This window comes from Apium graveolens, chromosome 5 (genome assembly GCF_009905375.1).
Source record: "Apium graveolens cultivar Ventura chromosome 5, ASM990537v1, whole genome shotgun sequence".
NCBI lineage: Eukaryota > Viridiplantae > Streptophyta > Magnoliopsida > Apiales > Apiaceae > Apium > Apium graveolens.
This window is the reverse complement of record NC_133651.1, coordinates 241,691,287-241,698,050: the sequence shown is the minus strand read 5'-3', so window position 1 is coordinate 241,698,050 and position 6,764 is coordinate 241,691,287. Positions and strand designations below refer to the sequence as shown.

The 6,764-nt window shown below is 37.5% G+C and overlaps 1 non-coding gene across 1 annotated transcript; it reads right to left on the bottom strand.

Moving 5' to 3' along the window:
* Window positions 1-1,715: 1,715 nt before the first annotated feature.
* Window positions 1,716-1,826, bottom strand: LOC141663129 (small nucleolar RNA R71). The gene has a single exon (XR_012551214.1). It is a non-coding gene; the product is annotated as a small nucleolar RNA R71 (small nucleolar RNA).
* Window positions 1,827-6,764: the final 4,938 nt, after the last annotated feature.

The window sequence follows — 6,764 nt, the reverse complement described above, 5'->3', positions numbered from 1 at the left end:
AATTTTCCAGAAAGGCTGCAGGCATCCGCCTGCTGGTGTCAGGCGCCCGCCTGCTGGTGCCGCGCGGCCGCGTGCTGATGCACGGCTGACTTCGCTGATTTCGTTGAAAAAACCTTTTTTGAGTGGAATTTGACGATTTTAAAGGTCCAGGTCAAATATAGGCTTATATATACTTAAAAAAAAGGGTTTTCATCATTCGGGGAAGATTGCGATACCAAGGAGAAGACCTAGAAGCACCAAACAACTCCGAAAAAGAAGATCTTGTTTTCTACTTGTGATTCTTTGAATTAGTTGTAACTTTGGATGCTCGTTTTCATTCTTGTTGAACCTAGATCTCGTTATTTCGTACTTTAATGATTATTTAGTTTAATAAGACCTTGTTTTATACCATGCTTTCATTGGAACCCATGATGACGATGAGTTCGATTATGAACTAATCGTTGTCATGGGGTTCTAGCGGATTTACTTATGGATTTCAATAGTTAATTGTTTTGATATCTTGGTGTATGGTGATTGATTGATATCGTAGTATTGGTTGTACTTATTCGTCTTATGTGTGTAGCTAACATATAAGATAGCGTGTTAATCTCTATTGAAGCGATAGTGAATATAGAGGTTTAGAACTTGTCATGCTAGCATAGGTTCATGTATTTGTTATGCATGATTCGTAGGTAATTTTAACCATCTTACTTGCCCTATGTAATCACGATATATAACTTGTGCATTAAACCGTTATGTTTTCAATTCTTATAGACATATACAGACTAAGCATAATTGGTGTCTATTCAACTTCTATCTCTTTTGTGGATGCTTGGTAGTAGGGTATTCGTACAATGAAAGTTGGCGTTTACTAGTTTTGTGTTATCTGATTAGTGTCATCACCATTACATGCTAAGGTTAAGAACAATAAGGCTATTGAATGAAGTATTTAATGAAGTTAGAATCCCATGTTTGTCATATATAGTAATTCAACCTCAATTCTCTTAGTTAATGTTATTTAGTATAATCTCTTAGTTTAATCAAAACCCAATTTGTTATTTGTCTTAGCATTGAGCGATAACCATACATTGTTGCATAGGTGCATAATTTGAACTTAACCTAAACCAGTCTCAGTGGGAACGAATCTGATTTATATCTTATACTACTTGTGAAGGCGTATACTTGCATGAATATTAGCACGTGTTTTTACCCTAACAAGTTTTTGGCACCGCGGCCGGGGATTCGGTGTTAATTTTTAGTTTATATGCTTGTCATCAGTGGTCGTTAAAGTTCACTGACTTGGATTCTTTTACTTTCACGGTTTATTTGTTTGTGTTTCAGGTACTCATTACAATGGGAGATCCAGCAGCACGAATGAAAGCCTTGATGGATTTTTCTCAACCCAAGATCAATGGCATTCAATCTAGCATTGTTCGACCATCTATCACAGCTAATACCTTTGAGATGAAGCCTGGCATAATTCAATGGGTGCAGAATTCAATCCAGTTTGGGGGTTCTCCAACTGAAGATCCCAATATGCATATTAGGGATTTCATTGAGATCTGCGACACCTTCAAGTTCAACGGTGTTTCTGAAGATGCTGTGAAGCTGAGACTGTTCCCACTCTCTGAGGGACAAGGCTAAGAGCTGGTTACACTCTCTACCAGCTACTCGATTACTACTTGGGAAGATCTTGCTCATAAATTTCTTACTAAATTCTTCCTTATGGCGAAGACAGCTGCAATATGGAATGCTCTTACTCAATTTGCGCAGCAAACGGGAGAATCTTTGTGTGAAGCTTGGGAGCGCTACAAGGAGATGCTTAGGAAGTGTCCTCATCATGAAATGCCTAGTTGGATGATCATCAATTACTTCTATAACGGTTTGGAAGCACAGTCCAGACCCATGCTCGATGCACCATCAGGCAGAGCATTATGGGCAAAGAGCTATGAGGAAGCTTATGATCTAATTAAACTGATGGATGCTAATAAATATCAGAATCCAACCCATAGATGTCCACAGGGCAAGGTAGCAGGAGTTCTTGAAGTGGATACAGCTACGGCTATCACTGCTCAACTAAAGGCGTTGTCTATGAAGATCGATTTTCTGGCTAACTATGGTGTTAATCAGATAACCAGTGTTTGTGAGCTATGTGCAGGTTCGCATGCGACGGAGCAATGCGTTATATCTAGTGAATCAGCTCAGTTTATGAGAAACTTTCAGAGATTGCAGCAACCAGTTCCAGACACTTTTCATCCTGACAACTGGAATCATCCTAACTTCAGCTAGAGCAACAATCAGAATGCGATGCAACAGCCATTCCAGCAGGTTAGAAATAAGCTATTCAACCCTCCTGGTTTTCAACAACAAATTACACCAAAACAATAAACTCTTGGTGCATGTCTATCTTCAAATGAAGAATCTGAATTAGAGGAGTTGCGGCTTATGTGAAAAAACCAGGCTCTAATATGCCAAAGCCAGGTTATTTCTATCAAGACTCTGGAGAACCAAATAGGGCAAATTGCTAATGCCTTATTGAATCGACCACCAGGAACGCTTCCTAGTGATACAGAGTCAAATCCAGGCAAGAGGGAAGTTGAAGAACAGGTGAACGCCATCACCTTAAGGTCTGGAAAGGTCGCAAGCCCCCAAATTTAGCAAGACGAATATCCTGAAAAATCTCAAGTTTCAGAAAATGCATTTGTGGCTGAAGAAGAAGTGCAGAAGGAAGCGGAAGTGGAATCAAGGAAGACTACTGTTGAGTACACTCCTCCTGAGGGTAATACAGGGGAGAAATAGATCGATCCTCCACCTCCTTTTCCTAAGAGGCTGCAGAAGAAAAAGCTGGATAAGCAGTTTGAGAAGCTTTTGGAGGTGTTCGAGAAACTTCATATCAACATACCTTTCGCTGAAGCTCTTGAAAAGATGCCTAGCTATACGAGGTTTATGAAAGGTATTCTCTCTCGGAAAGTGAAGCTCGATGACTTAGAGACCGTTGCTCTAACGGAGGAATGCAGTGTTGTGCTGCAACATAAGTTGCCTCCAAAGCTTAAAGATCCTGGAAGCTTCACTATTCCTTGCACCATCGGAAACTTGTCGTTCGACAAAAGTTTATGTGATTTAGGAGCTAGCATCAATCGGATTCCCTTATCTATCTTCAAGAAGCTTGGTCTGCCTGATCCAAAACCAACATACATGTCATTGCAACTAGCTGACCGTTACATCGCTTATCCACGAGGTATAGTGGAGGATGTCTTGGTCAAGGTGGATAAACTCTTCTTCCCTGTTGACTTTATAATTCTTGATTTTGAGGAAGATAAGAAGATTCCCATCATCTTGGGAAGACCATTCTTGGCTACTGGCCGAACTATGATCGATGTGCAAAAAGGAGAGCTTTCGATGAAGGTTTACGATCAAAAGGTCACTTTTAATATGTTCAAGGAAATAAAGTTACCCACAGCTAAAGACGTGCTTTAAAGTAGAGTGGTTCGACTCTGTAGTAAATTCAGAGCTTGAGCAATTGGCAAAGTCAGATACCTTAGAGAGATCCTTAATAGGGGAATCAGTTATTGAAGATGAAGAAGGAGCAGAGTAACTGCAGGATTTGAATGCACCTCCGTGGATGAGGAAGTTAGATTTGCCATTTGATTCTATTGGGTTAGCAAAGCTGAAAATTTCTCAGGAGCGTTTTGAACCATTTATTCAAGAAGCTCCCACACTTGAGCTCAACCAAATGCCAGATCACTTGAGTTATTCATTCTTAGGTGCACCCCATTATAAGGAGTTGGGATATATTTTTGATGATGAAGAGAGTGGCTGGACGGATATTCCCGTGCCTATAGAGGGTTCTTCTCATGTGCAACAGGTAGTTGATAGGACTGGTATTGGTGATGCCTAGTATAGAAGATTGACTAGGCGTATGGAGGCCATGCATGTCATCCACCGATATTTTGCTGAAGATTTGACATACGCTTTCGGTACTGTTGTTCGAGACACTGGTGGCGAGGTTGATTGGCCACCTGATCCTCCACCCGACGAGGGTGACTCTCCCGCTAATTAGGTATGCCTGAAATCCTTACAATTACCTTCAATGAGGACATTGAAAATTTTAAGTTTGGGGGTGATAATGTAAGGATTAGTAGTGTGTGTCCATATAGATTCATATAGATTCATATTGCATGTTTAGTTGTAGTTCATTCATATTTTTGCATGATTGTTCATTTAGGACATATTTGTTTATTTTTATGTGATTTCATATAGTTGCATTTGCATGCATATTTAGCATGATCCCTTAAGATGAACTATGATATTTGATAAGTTGATGTTGATTTGAGTGTGGTGATGATGAATAAAGGGATGTTTAAGTCCTAATGAATTGATTTGCATGCCAGAAAGAAATATTTTCACAAAGTCTTATAGGGTTGCTTTTGATCTAGATCATGATCATACTTGTTTGTTGTTAAGATTTAATCACTTGGTTATATTTAGAATTTGTGATATTCTCGTAATGACGTAAAAACACTGATTTTTTTTATCTGGAGAAAAACTTAGATTTTATTGCTAGTTGTTGTAAGGCTAGGCGTCAAATGGCTAGTAGCCGGCTCATATTTTTATGAGTAGTCTAGGGTTGAATGAGATGGAGTGAAACACACTCATTCAGAAATTATTGAAAAAAAAGAAAAAAAGAAAAAAAGTATGTGTTTATGCATAATTGATCAAGAGTGAACTCTTTAATACTCGAGTTATTAAGTTCTAGGGGACTTTGTGCCTAGTGACCTAAGGCTTTTATAGTCTGGGATCCGCTAACCTAACACTCGCTACATGGGTATTATTGCATAAGTCTTTTGGGACCTCATTCATTGCACGGTCAAATAAGCATCTTTGTTATGTGTTCAATAATAGTGTGAATCCTTGTATAACTCTAGTAGAAAGGAGGTGTTATGAGTCATAATTTGTTTATTGTCTATTCTTTTTATAAACTTTTTATTGTTTCGATGATAGACAAGTTATGGTTATTGATCTAGTATCGAGAGATATCTGTTAAGCATTCCACACATGCACGATTCTGGTTTGTGAGTTGGTTTATGGGATTTATTTGAACTCTGTTTTAAGTCATTGCATTCTTAGAGGCATTGGCTTATTCATTTGGTTATGGTTATTCTGAGGGGATCGATTGCATTATCATTTAGTTGCATTCACGTAGTTGCATTCATGCATTAGGTTTATTTTATAGTTTTGAGTATGCTTATGCTTGAGAACAATCATCAATTCAAGTTTGGGGGTGTGATAAGTGGATTTTATATCCACTTGGAACGCTTCATTACAAGCTTAAATTGGTGTTTTGGACTCAAGTTGTTGGTATTTTGATATGTTTTTGTATTATTGCATTTCAGTTATCAGTTATATGAAGAAATGAGCTTTTAAAGGAAATATGATAAAAAGTGATCAGAATTGGAAGCTTAGGCCATTATCAAGTTGTAGAGAGTCTCATTAGCTTCGCGTGGGCAGTTGAATCGCCTAATTATGACGAGTAGAACTTATCGTAGTATTGGTTGTACTTATTCGTCTTATGTGTGTAGCTAACATATAAGATAGCGTGTTAATCTCTATTGAAGCGATAGTGAATATAGAGGTTTAGAACTTGTCATGCTAGCATAGGTTCATGTATTTGTTATGCATGATTCGTAGGAAATTTTAACCATCTTACTTGCCCTATGTAATCACGATAGATAACTTGCGCATTAAACCGTTATGTTTTCAATTCTTATAGACACATAAGGACTAAGTATAATTGGTGTCTATTCAACTTCTATCTCTTTTATGGATGCTTGGTAGTAGGGTATTCGTACAACGAAAGTTGGCGTTTACTAGTTTCGTGTTATCTGATTAGTGTCATCACCATTATATGCTAAGGTTAAGAACAATAAGGCTATTGAATGAAGTATTTAATGAAGTTAGAATCCCATGTTTGTCATATATAGTAATTCAACCTCAATTCTCTTAATTAATGTTATTTAGTATAATCTCTTAGTTTAATCAAAACCCAATTTGTTATTTGTTTTAGCATTGAGCGATAACCATACATTGTTGCATAGGTGCATAATTTGAACTTAACCTAAACCAGTCTCTGTGGGAACGAATCTGATTTATATCTTATACTACTTGCGAATGCGTATACTTGCGTGAATATTAGCACATGTTTTCACCCTAACAAGTACAAAAGTGAGCCAACCATGCCTCTATAGCTTGAAATATCCACAGACTTTTCAGTAGTGTTTAATTCAAGTTTAGTTGCAGTGGCCATGGGAGTTTTTGCAGATGTGCAATTCATTAGATTAAACTTCTTTAAAAGATCATAAATATATTTGGTTTGACTAATGAATATTCCATCACTAACTTGCTTAACTTGTAAACCAAGAAAGTAAGTTAGTTCTCCCATCATGCTCATTTCATACTTACTTTGCATCAATTTGGCAAATTTTTTGCAAAGTTTTTCATCTATAGAGCCAAATATAATATCATCTACATAAATTTGAACAAGTATACTAGAGCCATTAACATTTCTAAAGAATAAAGTTTTGTCAACAGTAGCTCTTGTGAAGTGATTTTCTAAGAGAAACTTTGACAAAGTATCATACTAGGTCTAGGTGCTTGCTTCAGTCCATAAAGTGCTTTCAAAAGATAGTAGACATATTCTGGAAAATTTGGATCTTCAAAACCAAGAGGCTGACTGACATAGACTTCCTCCTCCAAATCTCCATTCAGAAATGCACTTTTGACATCCA